At 39.6% G+C, this 17,489-nt stretch overlaps 1 protein-coding gene across 2 annotated transcripts in view; it reads right to left on the bottom strand.

Annotated features, from left to right (window-relative positions):
* The window catches only part of ccnd2a (cyclin D2, a), a 152,757-nt gene that overhangs the window by 135,119 nt on the left and 149 nt on the right, over positions 1-17,489 (bottom strand). The window lies entirely within an intron of this gene.

The raw sequence follows: 17,489 nt of genomic DNA, 5'->3' as shown, positions 1-17,489 counted from the left end.
CCCGCAGCAAACACATGGGTTAGGAGGCAGGAACTCAGGGAGCCTCCATGCTCTGCTCCAGCATTTGGAACCACTCTCAACCTATCGCAAATTCCTCTTTCTTGGCAGCTATACAGTTTTCCCTCTTTCGTTCTCTCTCTGTCTCCCTTTCCTCTTTTCATCAGAGCTGGCAGTAGAACTGTAGTCGACATTCTGCACTAATTAACAACCTTCAGAGGAAGACCACCAAACCGGTGAACTGGCACACTCGAAGCACGCTTACAGTAAGACTCTCTTTCATTCTGTTTTTATCTTTCTTCATTCTCTGTCCATCCTTCTAAAGGTTGTGCTGCATTAGTCAACACAACTTTCAAGTTAAGATGGAGCTCCATGTAAGCTTGACCCTCCTCCAGACCACACACGCACACGTGCACACTCTCAGACACTCACAGTGAAAATGATCTATGCCCTTTCCATTGACCCTGTTACTAACACTTGCATGGCTGCTAGCCTTGCAGTGAAAGCTTGCTGTATGTTATCAGAGTTTCTGAAAAAACAACTGCAACTTCCACATGGGCCAAGTTGGCAGCTCTTCCTCTGACAGAAAACAATGAACAATACTTGTTCTCATACAACATTGTATATTACAGCGCTTGTAACATACTCTTTCATTTCACATATGGACTTACACCTTAATATTGTTATTGTCTTCACCATGTCCACCAAATCCACCTTTACTTCCGTCCTCATCCAAACTATTTAGTCATCCTCATTATCACAAACGTCTTGAGTTATATACTACCTGCAGTGCTGCAGTTAATATAGGAAAGATGAACAATGACTATATGGCACAATTTAGAGGAAATAATGGTTTCAATTCATTTAGGGAATTTCCACTTTTCTCCATTGACCTGTACTTTCTGACACCATCATTCTGAGACAGGGATACCAGGACCTGGGATCTTATCCCATTCTATACATAAACACCATGAGGAGATACCCACACACTTATATAATTGGAGTTACATCAAGTTAACTTCTATTTCCCTTTGTATTATTGAATAGGAGACTACTCCGACGTAATCACAGTGTTTGTGTTAATTATTCACTGACCGCTACCGTGGTGAGCAAGCAAGGTCCACAGTGGAGATGGCTTTTCTAGGTTACTTAAAAGAAGAAACCTACTGAGCAGTGCTGTTGATAGGTTTTCAATGTATTGAGTCCCTGACTGGGTCCGCAATAAAATTTGTGCCTTTTTGTCAAATTGTAGTGTTAAACTCGTGTTTGATGTTATATGGTTATAATTATGGCTATTCATGTATGTTGAAAATGTATCTGAAAATGAAACAAATAAAATCCCAAAATCTGTAAAAACACTGCAGACACACAGCAGCTGACAGGAATATGAGGTCATATTATACAGAGAAATATTAGCATTTTCTGGGTGAATAAATGTTAAAAAGGGAAACTAAAGGGCAAAGAGAATGCTGAGCTTTCGAGTTTCATCAGGAGACACAACACCATCAAGCACATAATTAGGAAAGTAGTTTAAAAACATGCACACAACGGGCAACCATTTACTGCATGATGCAGTTAGTGACTGAGTACAATTAGCTGATAAATAGCCTGATCAGCCACCGTCAGTAATCAATACAATCACACATTATTAGACTGTAAACCATTAATCAAGCAAATAACTTACCGCAGTCAAAGTCAGACAACCTTATTATACTTTAGCAGTTACCTAGTGTTTCTGCAGTGGTGACAAACATTAAAAAATATAGGCGACATACAGTATTAGCAGTTCGAATTAAACTGAAGCTCCAGGGAGAGCATAGATAGATAAAAGGTGTCATATGTCGACAGTCTTCTTGTCAATTTAGCATCAATATATTCTATAATGATAAACTGTATTTCCGTACTTACATACTTTCCGTACTTCACATTTGGCGCTCAACTTGCTACCAGCTTCCATTGTTTAGCTGTGCTAATGAATGAGAGGCGAACGTTTAAAAAATTTCTCACTAAAATATGCGCTGGTTGGTGGATCAGATACATGCCAATTTAAAGTGTATGTTTTTTGTCTTTTGTCTTATGTCTTTTTCCCTTTTCTTTATTGTGTTATATATCTCTTTTGTGCGTGTAATAGGTTTGCAAAGTGAAAAAGCCCAAAGACCACCCCAATGGGAGTTACCCTCTCCCACAGAAAACAGTGCTCCTGAACTGCCTGAAAACAGCTCGATTGTAGTCCCGCCTTCACTTCTGTAATGTATCTACGTCACTATGTATCACGCGTCATAATGCACAAATTGAGCAGTTTCCACAACTACACCTAAATATGAGATTAAAATAATGTTAGATACCCTCCAGGCAGTCAATGGGCATAAAGTTGTGACTGATGTAGAGACAGTGCACAGTTACAATGTTACCTATGAAAGAATACCACTCTGAAATATCGTGCTCCAGTCTCGGTTGTGAAGCTGGTTCAGGTTGTTGGAACATGTATGGCTGAACCGTAACGGGTGAACTGAAGCCATAATTACCGGCTGAAGCGGCTTTGTTTTAGATCACACTACCTTGCTTGTCAGGACCCACTCTACTCTGCTTCTGATTGGCTAGTAGTCCTTTCCTAGGTACTGTGCATGTGCAATGCCAAACAAAGATCGAATAGAAGTGAGATGCCTCACTCGGTAGCTAAAACGGAGCACTCAAGACACAGGGTGAAAAGAGGAGCTGCAGCATTGTACAGTATGAGGAAAAAAATATGGTGTTTTTTGAAAATTAAACCATGTAAACCTATTCTGGTACAACTCCAAAATAAAATGATGAACCTGAAAATGAGCATAATATGACCACTTTAAACACCAACTCATAACACTGTTAATTCACCATCTATCGTGTGTGTGTGAGACGTATTGAGTTTTTTTGGTCGTTACCAAAGTAACTACCCAGTTTGCTGCTTCCGGTTTGGTGCTGGAGAAATAGAGTAGGCCTATATGTACAGACGGTAAGAAACAGGTTTTTTGACAGCAATGTTTCTTTTGTTTATTTCTATAATTTCAACAAGAATTTGTTGTTCACAATGTAGCATTATCAGGTAAAAATTATGGTGCGTCCCCTGGACGCGTCAACAGTGAATTTACTGCGTCCTTTCGGATTTTAATGCATCAGAGACGCAGGATGCGTACCTAGCAACATCATTGACTGAGTCTGTCTTCAACTTCCATAATGTTGTCATTACCATCAATTATCTCTTCCAACATTAGAAACTTGTAGGAGAAAACACAAACTGCCAATCACAGTTCTTGTGGTCCCCACATAGTATCTCCATAGCCACTGAAGCCACGATGTGTAGTTTTTTTCAAAGGAAGTGGCATGTCAGCTACGGCATAGCCTCGGAGCATATACAATACCGTAGGTGTGGCATAACCCCTTAATGCAAAAGTATAAATGAAGCTTAAGTGAAGCAAATGATGTTCCATAGTGATTACCAACAAGGACACATCTGACTTCCAGGTGTCATTCAAAATCCTAAATCATCACATAGACACATGGAGGTGTCCCTGTATCTGAAGCACATGTGTGTTACCAAGGCAAAAGGTTTCAGGACATGTTCAGAATAATTAGGATACCTATTTTGGCTTTGCACTGGGCAACATGCTTGGAACAAATGAGAGAGGAGCTGGAGTGTGTGTTGACTTTGCTGTTTTGCTGATTGAGGATTAACTAATCGGAACGTTATGTTTTCCATAGCACTATTGTCTTTCTCCTTGAAAATTAGCACAGGAATATTCAAGGAGGCCAACATGCACACAGTAGCTTATACACTGGAATGTACACTAACACACACAAACACACACACAGACAAATACTCTGCGTCAAAACCCCAAGCTGCTGGTCTAGAGCATCAATCGAGTCTCTGTTCGCTCCTCATCCTCCTGGTCTCCACTGCCATCTTCCACCACCACATAATTTGTCATAGAACCGCACAACCTAAACCCAGAAAAGCAGCCTTCAAAGCACACTTCTTAATACAGTATATTGAATGTGTAATATGTCTGTGTTTCACTGGTTTCCATTCTTAGTCGTCCCTTGGGAAAGTTACTGAATAATGGGGCAGAGTGGGAAGGTCACAGGATGTCTCAAACTCTTGTCATGGAGTAAATTCTTAACATTTCTCTTGAGTTTAAATTCACTGATTGCCAATGTTGCACGCAAACAGTAGCTCCGAAATAGAGAATGAAGTGCATTAATCAGGGCCTTAATGCCATGAAACTAGGACAGACGTTAGAGATCTGGTCTTGTGACCAAAGGGGCAATGCTAGTTCAAATCCCTGGAGCACCTGTAAAAAATGTGGTCGGAGAAAGTGAATGACAAAAGCTCCGGACAGTCAATGCACCCTTGGGCAATACATTCAATCCTCAAATATTCTGGTTAAGGAGCCGAGTGCCCAAAAGGAGAAGGCTGCACAGCTCCAAGGTTCATGGTGCCGCCTGAATATGAAACAGGGCATTGCCGGTAAAGAGTTGAGTATGTTGTTTCAACTTTCCCTGGATAAATAAAGGACATAAAACATTCCTGTGTTCTTGGAACCGGCATGAAAAGTGCCAGGAAAGGAAAGACAATTAGAACAATCGGCAAAAGAGGAGGAACATTATGCAGTGACAGAAGTTGACAAGAGGAATTCACTGTCCACTTTCATCTGACAAACTCAACTATGAGTCAAAAGCCTGACAACATAGCCCAAACATATAAAACAAGAGGCGAGGGGTAAAGAATGAAGGAATTCCAAGAAGACAGTGAGTCCAAGGAGACAGTTTGCCTTGTTTCCCAAAGAGATGCTCTGGCATGCCAGTGATCACAGACAGCAGTCCAGCGTTAAGTGACTCTGAATAGCAGCGAGGGGACAACGAGAGGACAGAGCAACAAGATTGCTGGACCAGAGCAGGGTGAGTGGTAGGGCCGGTGTATTGTTCCGAGCAGGAGGCTATCACGCCTAGGGCCAACCGCTAGCCACGTGCTCCTCAACGAGGCCAGCATGAATTATTACATTTCATTCTGTTATCTTTCATCACGGTTCATTACGGACAGACAATTGAGATTCGAGAGGAGCACCACGAACAGGGGTCCCCCCAGTGAGAGAGAGAGAGAGAGAGAGAGAGAGAGAGAGAGAGAGAATCCCTGCACTCTCCACTGAAAAAGGATGAAGGAGGATGGACAAAAACACATTGTCCATGGATTTAAAAAGAAGGCTTATGGCTGCTATGAAAAAAGAAATGTGCTTTTAGAAGAGGAGAAGAATGAATCTGCCCGCTGATGCACACTCAATGCGATGTACGCTAGCAGAGCCATAGAAAAGAAGCGAGAATTGAAAGGGATGGAATCTGAGGCAAATGACACTCGAGTGTTTTGAAAATAACTGACAGCTGCACAATAGGACACCAAAACAGACTGCAATCTGCCCACAGATAGATGAAAAGACTGGGACTTGAATAGAAGTGCGACCAAATACATACAGAGATACTGTCCATTCATAGCAGAAGTGGATAAATAGACAGCCGTGAAAATGGACATGAAAGGTGAGGTTTTGCTCTGATAAATGAACCAAACAAAGAGAAAACTACAAAGAATTTGTGAAACAATTAGGCTTTCTCACTTTAAGTACATGAGTGCCACAAGTATGCTTATTTTAGGCCTTGGGAAATTTTATTTACCAGAGTCACACTTAATGTACACAAAAACACAGAGACAAAACAGAGACCAAATTCCACTTTAACATTTAAGTTGTTATGAGTTCAGTAGGAACATTGGTATTGTTAGACCTAATCATCGCTGATTACAAAACCTGTCAGAATCAATGATGTATCCCAGAATGAATGAGCCATAACAATCTAGAAGAAATGCATGTGTATTGGTATAATCGTAGAGTCTCTCCTCGTGAAGCTTTGTTATATGTGTCTGTGTGTGTGTGTGTGTGTGTGTGTGTTCGTAATGCATTTCTTTGTGTTCAGAGAGGTGAGTATCAGAACACACTCCTCTTGTCACTCGCTGTTCGCTGCATAACACAGACATTTTCCATTCTGTCAGTGCAAGCAGCGAGCACACTGGCTCCTTCTAAACTCAGCCACCACTTCATTAAATGACTTCAGACTCTTGGCAGAGTTAGTGGGAAAAGTCTATATTAACTGTGTGTGAGATCCACGGGGTGACCAACAAAGGCCATAGTTGTTCCTCTATGTTGGGTGCTGCTCAGGGGAATTCTGGGGCCTATTGGGGTACCCCTCCGCTGGGCCCTCTGCTCCATTTTTGTCTCACATTTACTCTTGCTTCTTATTCTTCTCTCTCTCTCTCTCAGACCTCACAAACATACATACAGACACACACAAATAAACACACATGGATGCACATTAGAGTTTCAGCTTTGCTGACTTTTGCCCTACTTTCCAGGAAATGGTGCTGGGATTGTGAGTTACTGTAAATCAGCAAGTATAAGCCAGCCACAGTGGAGAATAAGGTGCATGTGTGTGTGTTGGTGGGGCACAGTTTTGACATCATAATGCAGGATCGATCGCATTATGCAGGATCGAGCCAAGTTATGGGGTGCATGAGGGACTGGAGAATAGAGCGAAGGGTAGGGATCTCCTCTCACAGTCCATTGTGACGGCTGGCTCATTTGTTTACAGGAGGTTCAGATGGAGAAAGGCAGCCTGATGGTACCTAATGGCCAGGAGGAGAAGCTGGCGGCTGAATCAAAGCATTTACTGTTGCTCAGCCAGGTCAAAGTGCTGGGTCATTTGGGAACGGATGGGCAGAACAGCCAGAGGATCAGCCACCATAGTACTACTCAGGAGAAAAGCTTTCTAAGTAAAAATTCCACCATAAAACAGTATTCACAAAGCCTTTTTTTCCAAAGCAAGAAGCCAGAGCACAGGGGCTCTGGTGACAAGAGGCAAAAACTGGGACTAGCCATTGACTCACATTGGACTGTGGTATCATGGTTTATTACAACTTGAGTTTTATTTTTGCAGCTCTGGCCATTGTTTCCATCAGTTAAGATAACACTGTACAAAGTAACTGATCTGAGATCTCGGAAAGAGGCAACACCAGTAAAAATAGGTCTAACAGGGCAAGAAACACGATTATACGATCATACAAGTAGTAAACAAGCCAACAGTTTAGGCAGACAATCTAAACCACATTATAGGTAAAACTGAAAGTGAGTGCACTCATAATGTTGAGATTAACCTCTCATTTCACAGGAAAACTGTGTGCGTACGGCAGGTCAAAGTTGACCAAGGAAGTCTGCTTGACTATTGACTTTGAGCACAATGCTATCATAACCAATAGAAAAGATGGCTGGAGATACAAAAAATAAGATACAAGTTGTAATAGATTGTGGTTTTCCTTTTAAGTTATAATCCTTAAGATCATCATCATCATCATCATCATATCAAACCCGCTTTTTGATACTATATATGTATCTACCCTCATTAGTTACCTCTCTATATATTAGCATTGTTAGAGGCAGTGTCCGCCAGTCCCGCTTGATTCAAATGGCGTCCACATGCCCAAGGGATTCACAGGAAACGATGCATGCAGTACAGGATGAAGTTTGGAAGATAAAAGGTGGTGCATGGCACACACTGTATGTAATTTGTGCTCATGTGCAAATGTCACATAATGATGTAATCTGGAAGAGTAAAACAGCCGGTCCTAGGCATTTTGAAGAGGAAACACATTTGCGTCTGTAAAATTATAGCTACAGTGATTTAAGAAGACATAAAATTGTCATCACGGCCAAATAAGTAGGAAAAAGAAAACAGCTCAGCCAATGATTGCCAAACATGTAATTTCAAACAAAACTCTGGGACTTGTATTATTAAACGTTCTTAGCATTACCACCAGTAACCACAGGTACAGCCAAATCAACTAGAACGGAAATCTGAAGGATTTAAAAGGGACAAAATATATCCTATATCTAATATTAAACAGACCAGTTCATTTTTGTGCAAATTGCGCATGAATATACAATTACATGGCAAAATCCTGCATGTCTCCAAAGTCAATGAATAAAACACACAAAGCAATGAGTAGCGTAACCAAAAAGAGCACATGCAATCTTAAGATATACTGATATCAATAACTTTTCAGTATGGGATGTTTCACTCGTAAATAGTGATATTGGTATCAGCCTACAAAATACAGTATCGGGTATTTAATCTAGCTCAGACCTATAGCAGTCTTAAACACACTAGAACTACATATTACTCACCTTGTATTGCATTCTTTACATAAAAGTCATTTTATTTTCAATAACAGTTCATTAGAGAAAAAAAATGACAGAAATTACAGCTGTTCTGGAGAGACACAGTAGAGTACAGGTCACATGGAGAGTGTCCAGAGACAGACGGACGAGCAGTCGAGTGTGGAAAGAAGAGAGAAAAAGTATTTAGGTGAAGAATCCTTGTTTAACCACAAAACATTATTACAGCCTCATCTGCAGTTTTATACCCCAAGACAAATAGATAGACAGATGCAGATATAGACACACACACACACACACACACACACACACACACACACACACATCTATGATCTGGAAGTCTGTTTTTACAATATTTCTTTTTCTGATGCTAATGAAACACACACATATGCTCACAGGCTCTCGCACACAGAAAAGCTAAAGCCTCTAATAATCCACCAGATGTATTGACAAAGGTGCAAGACACAGCAAGCAAAAAAGACACCAGAGCTGTTCAGTCAGTCAGTTGGATTGACTCGATATGCCACTTCCTGTAACGGATAACGTCTGTGGTGACCTTTACCCAATCTGGTGGATTTATTTGTTCTAATTAAGCAGGTTAGGGCCACATGCCTTCAGAAATTAAGTCATTCATCTTGATGTGACAAGTCGGAGGAGAAAAGGCCAATTACCCCCAGGAAAAAAGGGCAATTTCTGTCAGAGAGGGTTAACATTTACACCCACACATTATAAAAGAATGTACATTAGGGTAATTATGCATGCACGCTGTCTCATATTCCAGTATTGCCACCATCTATGCCAATGCTGGTATTATACGTTTCTTCAGACGTGTGTGCGTTCTACAAGTGAATGTATGTTCAGTCTGCAACCACTCTGGTGGACAGTATGCAGTGACTGCACTGTACAGTAAGTGAGGTCCTGTGCCTATGTCAGTCTCGCATTGTGTAACTATCTTGTAGATTGTCAATTAACCAGGTCAAACTTGTGCATGTACTGTTCTAAACAAAAAACAAAACAAAACAACAACAACAGAAATTCTATTCTGGTTTTGACTTTGATGGATACAACCAACACATACAAAACACACAGTTTTGAGGAAAAACTATATGGCCAACAGCTTACAGCATGGTCCTGGGGTTGAAAATAGTCCACAATGTCTAGATCAACAGAGGTTGGAGCCAGTGGGGGCTCGGGGGTGGACTGAGGCAGCCCAGTGAGAGGCCTTCTCCGCCAGCCCTGATAAACACAGTTAGCTTGGGAACTCAGATTGTTTCTCCTCCTGTAATCCCACACACTAGAACCTCTGTGCATGTGCAGCGTAGTGATGAGTGTGAGTATGTGCTTATGTGCAAGTGCTTCAGAGGGAGTGTGGGTGTGTACTGTACTGTGTGTATGTTTGTGAGTGTGTATTCACTACTGAGCTGCATATCTGACACTGGAGCATATACAAGGATGCATACAAACACAAGAGCAACACTCACCACGCACGCTATATTCATTCATAACTTTTCATCTTCCACACAACACAAGCTCTAAGGTTCCTTCACGTGTTCATTATCTGCCACACACCAGCATACATGTGATAATACAATTCAGTCTAAAGTTCATCCTCCAAGTTGCCAAAACTACACAAAGCTCACCTTTCACTGGAAACTCTTCATCAAGGGAAGTTTACTTTCAATTAAAATACACCACAAAAATGTTCTCACACTCACACACACACACTAACCTTCAAGTGACTCCCAAGCATCCTGAGCCATGCACCACATTGCACAAGGAGATTCAGAGCACAAAATGAAGGAATAACACCAGGCAACAATATGGCTCAGTTCTTTTCACCGTGGGGTTTCTCTCTGAGAAATGTTTAGATTTTCAAAATACTACATCCTTCCTACAGTATATGAGCATTCTGAATAGGGCTCTCTGTCTCTAATTGGCCTTTTTATCAGTGCTCGTTTCTCTCTCTCTCTCTCTGACATGCTCTCTGTCTCTCTTACAAACACACATGCAATGGTGTGTGCAGGCACATACGAGCACACATACCCACGAACTCTGCATTCCCGTCTAATCCACATCCATCCCCTCTGCGGAACACACTCTAGATTGGTTTTGCTTCTAGTATAAACTTTCAAGGGGTCACAGGGGCCTACAGAAGGCCATGTAGCTTGACTTCAAAGACAAACTGGCCTAAGCAGGGGAGCTAGCTTGTTAGTGCTTTCTCTGCCCTTATTTGCACCTCTCACATCCCTACATGTCTGTTTCCTATTGTTAATGCTACACAGTCAAGGCTGTGTTAGCTGGCTGCTGCATTCAAAATGTCTGACTTTTCTTAGATTCACTTTTATGCACAAACCAGTGTTGTTAATAATGCAATGAAACATATCTGCCTTCTCTGATTGGTTGTTATTATTCATTAGACATCAAACATAACATGTTATGACAGTTTGAGGCATTTTCCATCGCTGGCAAAGACTTTAAGATTTTTATGGATTTTGTGTTGAAACATGTAGTAGCAGGCCACTGACAAGCATAGTAAGGACTAGTTTAACTGCCTCAATTATTGATCTGTATACGCTGATTAGGGCTGGGCATCAAGCCTCGATACTTTTTTTGTTACTGACCAAAATGTGGCCGTAGCACTGAGTATCAATAACTCACGTACAGAAAGCTGGCATCATCAAATGCTTCATTAGAGTCACAGTCTTGTTTACTAATGCTTTGATCTGATAGTTAATGAATAAAAATATAAATTTAGCAAATTTTAGACTTTATTTAAGCAAACTTCTTCAATGGCTGCTTGTTAGACAGCATTTAACATTTAAGAACTTTGTCTTTTTTTGACTACTTTTGTCACAAAGTAAGGTAAGAAAAAAAAAGAAAGAAAAGTAAGAAAAAAGTCTTCTTTTCGTATTGGTACCAAAACTCAAGTACTGTATCGGCATACATTTTAAACAATGTCCAGCCCTAAAACTGATATACAAAAATCTTTTGTTACATTGTAAATGACCTTTTATATATATATATATATATATATATATATATATATATATATATATATATATATATATAGTTTAATCCTATAACTGAAACTGACAGATGCTCTCGTCACATAAAACCATGTCACACTGAGGTAATGTTTCTTACTGAGTGCACCTTCAAACCCGCAGATTTAGATTTCATCAACATGACTTTTCTGCTATCTAGTGGTGATGTATGAAAACAACAGCTGTGCGTATTATTTGTATTAAAGAGCAACACCAATGTTTTCTAGCATTGCAAGTGTACATGTAAGTGCCTATAATACTTCATTGTATATCTGTCATTTTATTTTATCATTAAAATAATAATATCCTAATAAACTTGTGCTTCACAGCGAGAGAAATAAAATACCACAGTGAATAATGAAATACACGAAGGACAAAAACAAAATAAGAGATAATAACAATAAATTAAAAAACAATAAAATAAAAAGACAGCTCAGGTAAGATCAGGATATGCTTTCTGATAAAAATGCGTTTTGAGAAGACACTGACTCAGACAACCTAATTTATTTGAGCAAGTTGTTCCAGAGCCTTGAGGCCCTGATGGCAAAAGCTCTGTCCCCCTTAGTTTTCATCCTGGACTCAGGAACAGACACAAGTACCCTGTCTGAGGATCTCAAACTATGTAAAGTTCATAAGGGATTTAAAGGTCTAAAATGTAATCTGGAGCAGGGCCATGAAGAGCCTTAAAATTAACCAATAAGATCCTAAAATCAATCCTAAAACAAACATGGAGCCAATGTAAAGAGGCTAACACAGGTGTGATTAATTGGACCTCTTGGTCCTGGTTAAAAGCCTAGCAGCTGAATTATGTACAGTCTGTAGTCGTTTCAAAGTTTTTAAAGTGAACAGGCTGTTACAACTATCAAGACAATACTTTTTAGTCATGTATTTTTCCTTCACTGCCGGAGCATTCTACTATATCAGAAAATTTGCGAGACACTTAAAAAATGCCTTGCAAATATCTGAATTAGATTTTTCCCAAATCTTGAGCTATTCATTTCCATCAAGGTATGAAAGAAATTGGTTCTACTTGTCATACAGTTTAATATTATAAAATCTATATGTTATAAAAGTTTTTTTGCAGTTGTATAGTTACATTTAGATAGTCATGTCTGAACCACACATTCTATAATATAACTTTATAGCCTACACTATTTTTTTCCCTAAATACACATTACATATTCACCAAGAGGGAGTACTGCTTGGTAAATCTAGTTATACTCTAATGATACAACAGATATTCAATCATACTAGATGTTGATGGGATGACTGACCACTAGAGGTCAGAGTTTTACCATTGATGAACTACACCCTGGATAGACATCATTGCCACACTAATTATGCTCTCTCCAACTGAGTCAACAAACAACTGAAAAAAGCAGAATCAAAATCCGAAGAGCTCAAGGGGAAGCTTAATCTTATACAGATTCTTCTGCAGTGCAATTCAAAGTCACCATTGTTCCATTGCTGTTTGTTAGTCACATGCAAAGATGAGTGAAACATTGTATTGAGACCTAGAATCTGTACCAATAAACAGTTCTTGAAAACAGAAGAGCCAAAGCTTATTATGATGTTTTTGGAAATTATGATGTACTGTCCACAGCAAAATCTATTAGTCCTTTATCTATTCTTAATATCCTATTTTTATTAAAACAAATGAAACATTTTATCAAGGAAATTATTCTTATTCTATCATATTACTAACAATACTTGTTTATAGAAAGAGTCTGAAACAACAAAGTGGAATTTTCTCCCACAAATAAGTTTCTAAGCTGAATTTATCGATATAATTTTCTAAGAAAATAAGATAATAAAACACACCTCTGTGTGTGCATGTGTTATGTACTTTTGTGTATCTATGGGTATTGCATCAAACTGATGTAGAGATCAATTGCAAGATAAGTCTAAATACATTTTTAAAAAAAAATCAGTTCAAGAGAACTGGCACCGTCCACCCAGCAGACTTCATGACATAGCAACTCTGAGTATACCTTTGGTAAATGTGTTGATATGCCATGACATAGGCACACATGGGAATTTTCAATGCCACAATATTGCAATGTCAGCAGCTGATTTACCTATCAGAGAACAACAACATCTGTAGTGTCTGACTTACTGTACAGACTGCCAAAAAAAGCTTTTCTCCACTTCACTGATCACTTCAAAAAACACCATGCGACAAGCCTCAGCGAGCAGGAAATGGCACACATTGTGCTTCTTTTAAATCATGCGAACTGCGAATTAGAGTAAACAAATGCAGTATGTACAAATATGCAGCAAAAAAGCTGAAACCAAGCTGTAATTTCTTTTGGTTGGCATTTGTGGAGTGAAACAGGCACACAGTCTTGCAACAGTTGAGTGAGATATACATTTATGCACACTTGCATATGCATGTAAAATTGTTGAAAATTGTTTTTTGGGTGGCAGCAGCAGAAAATGAACACACAAATGTCTGGAACATAACATGCAGTCAGTTTATTTGACATGGCTTCTTTAATGTATAACCCATGTAACTGAATTCCTACAGTATGTAAGCTGGCATAATCAGCATCTCCAAGCCAGGATGTTCTTCCTGCAGAGCAGCTGCAAAATCTCATAGTTGATCCTGGTCAAATTCTATAGCAGACACATCCGTACACACAATCTGACACTGCTCTACCTCCTCCTGCTGCTGCACTGAAAACATGCCAACAATCACCCGTTACAGAACAATTTCATATTCAACTTTGTCTCTTCTCATAGACTGACATGTTTATTCAACACTGTCGGTATTCTTTTTATCTCGTAGGCAGGCTCTATGCACACTCACATCCCACCCTTAGTGAGGCTGAGCAGTAGGAAGAAAAAAAACTACAGCTTTACTTTAGTTTGGTTGCCAAGTTTCGGTTTTCGGAGAATGATTTGGGGGTAGCCTCATTTGTTGTAGGGACTGGGCGATGAATAAAGCATTCCTACAAGATATTGATCTGTAATACTGAAGAGTGTAATGGTGCATATAGGTATGTGATACTATGAGAATGAGATACAATGCGGAACCACAGAACCATGTAAATAATGTAGGCTGTAGAGGCAAACAGGACATACAGTGAATTTACATACATACACTCAACTGTACTTAGGGTGTGGCTACCTGGTCACTCAAACACACTGTTTATCACCAACCCACTGATACTGAAAGATGTTCACTGCATGAATAAACACTGTTCTGCTTTTTTCCTCTATATATGAAGTCATGTTCTCTTTTCTCTCAGTGTAGCTTAGCCACTTTTCTTCACACGTCACTATTCTGTGTTCCTGTAATATGAACAGCACTAAGCCAATAAAGTTGATCATCAATCTAGTCAAAATTACAGCATCTTCTCAGTGTAACTGCATTGTGCATTTAAAGCAATCAAACCACCAAAACACTGCGGTCTGTCTGTCACTGCTGACAAACACTGTTTTTGTTTAGGCAGCGTGACAGGAAGTGATGACGTCAGAGTGCTTCATGTAAGACAGCGACTCAGGTTTCTGTGAGAGCAGCTCAACATGAAACAAACACGTCTCATCTCCAAGCAAAGTGTCATCACTACTCGAGATTACTGACAGCCACGCAGGTGGAGTTTTCAGTTGAACTCCCAACAGTGGTAAAAAATTCACAGTAAATCACTGTGCATAGTATGCATGATCAGATAGAAAGATAGTATTCTCTGAAAAGTACGTTTGTGTGACCACACTTCATCTTGCAAGGTTGGCTGTTGTTACAAGATTCAACATCCACTAAGGTTCATTTGAGTCTGTCAGATGTGTGTTGGACCAGTCAGTGATGTGTGGGGAGTTTTTAGATGATGAACTCATCATCTAAAAACTTAGTGTTGTATATAAAATTAAGTGGTGAAACTCAGTGTTGTATATAAAATTAATTATGATTCTAAAACGGCAGAGCCTACTGCTCACCTCAAATTAATTCAAAAACTGATTTTACTGGATAGTTTCAGAGTCATTTCAGTGTTTCCATGACAGCCACCAAGTTTTCCTAGACGTAAAATCTAACGTAAAGACAACTGACAGTCCAATCAGTGGTGTGCTCATCCAGTCAGGTGTATATATATATATATTAATCTGCCTATAGAGCTTTGTCAGACCACAATAAGCAAAGTGAGAACTGTGGGCTGGCTTTTGTGAGGTAACTGCGAAAGCACAATGACTACAAGAATTTCTTTTATTTTAGCTGCATATTTTCATTATTTTGGACATGATATGACTGTAGCAACAGTGGAGGAATCTAAAAGAATTTGTGGAAACTGGTCACCACATTTTAAAGTTTTTATGTTTTTATGTTAAATATGTTTTTACATATTTATGTTTTTGATAAATGGCCATATCAACTACATTTTGAGATCTGTTTTTGCTTTGCTTTTCATTGTACCTATTGCTCTTAAAATGTAACATCAGAAGTTTAGAGTAAGCAGCTGAATGACGCTGAATGACTTCAAGAAAAATAAATACTGATGCATCAAAACCACTAGTTTTCCTCTTTGGAGCGATTTCTCCAAATTGGGGTAAATATCAGAGTTAAAGCTCACAGTTTACATTTTAACCTCTTTGCCACAGTGTCATTTTACATCCAAAACAATATCAAGAAGCCAAAAGTTGCCAGTAACAGAGCCAAAAATACCAATAAGTGTTTTACAGTCCAAGGACTTTCGGAGATGAGTAGCCTATACGGCCTGTTAAGCTTTTACTTAAAGCTGTTTGTCTAATAGTGACAGAGTAGCAACTGCTGGAGTAAAAAAACATTTCTTCAAAATAGAAACCTACTAACAGAGTATGCTACAATAAAGATGAAATAAACATAGCAAACTGTCCAAACCACAAACATACTCAAAAGAAATGCGTCACATTTCCAGAGAAGTTACAGTGAAGCAACTCATGATTGCGCGTATAAAGCCCCCCCCAGGTCTGAGTCTCTGCCAAAATTTCAGCCGATTCACTCTCAACCATTCTGACAGGAAGCTTTTCTCTCCCCCTTCTTCCTCAACCCCTCCTTCAGCTGAGGTGGGCGTGCTGAGGGAACACAGAGCATGCAGATGTTGACGTTCCACAACGAAAGTTGTGCCCACATCCGTTCATATTAAGATTTTTGTAGCCTATAGCAGGCTGTTCAGACTAACAGTAAAACAGCAGGCAACAAAATACGGCACATCTACACTGCAGTACACTTTCAGCACCACTGGAGCTGTGAAACAAGAAATAGGAATGGCCTCTATAGGCCTTACTTTCTTGAGTAAGTAAGTGAGTGAGTGTGAGACACACAGAGAGAGAGAGAGAAAATTTCAGGAAATGAACTTGCTAATCTGAAATATTTTTCTAACAGTTGTATACATTATAAGGAGCTTTTAAGCATTATTAAACACTTTAACATGAACACCTTTATCAGTATCTACCTGCTGAGTTGACTGATGGTCACATTTTCTTGTCAAGCTATTCTTGATGCCTACACTTATCACCACTGACACATATAGAGGCTGTGAAGCCGCCTAATAACTGGTCTGTCTCACTCAGTCTGTGGGTACATTTTCAATGAATGCTGCTCCATCATTTGCCTGCTCATTGAAATTACTCAATCAACCAAAGGCTTACTAAGTTTAAACCACCAAGTTCTCTCCATGGCCCATATTCTACCTCAAACACACAATTTCTTCCTGGTAATAAAAAAAAAAAAGAGAGACAGACACGGGGGTGTCAGACAACTATAAGATTTGTTTTGCACAATCAGACTCAGTCCTCGGCCACTGAGGTGCGAACACCACCACACCCTTAAAAGTCTCTCGAATTGAATTAAAGTCTCACCTACTGATAAACTGTTTTTCACATGACTGCCAAACAGGTTAATGATTCTTTCAGCGGTGTAACAGCCAAACTTCAAGCAAACCAGACCGTAGGCTAATAGTCTAACCGAGACATATAGAGTGTCTGGGTACTCAAGACGGGAGTTTAACGTTTATTGTATAGTGGCGACGTCATTCGGTACATTGAGACATTATGTTATATAAGAAGGTTGTATTACGTACAGTTACGTATTTTTGTGCATTTTATAAAAACAAACCTCCACGTTTTTCTTCTTTACTACATGACAGCTGTTTTGAACCACTACTACGAGTCACGAGGACACCTATACAAACGCTCGGCGCGCGCGCACACACCGCACTCTAACACAGTA

This window comes from Siniperca chuatsi, linkage group LG4 (genome assembly GCF_020085105.1).
Source record: "Siniperca chuatsi isolate FFG_IHB_CAS linkage group LG4, ASM2008510v1, whole genome shotgun sequence".
NCBI classification, from domain to species: domain Eukaryota; kingdom Metazoa; phylum Chordata; class Actinopteri; order Centrarchiformes; family Sinipercidae; genus Siniperca; species Siniperca chuatsi.
The sequence above is the reverse complement of the archived record's forward strand: the minus strand, read 5'-3'. Positions and strand labels throughout refer to the sequence as shown.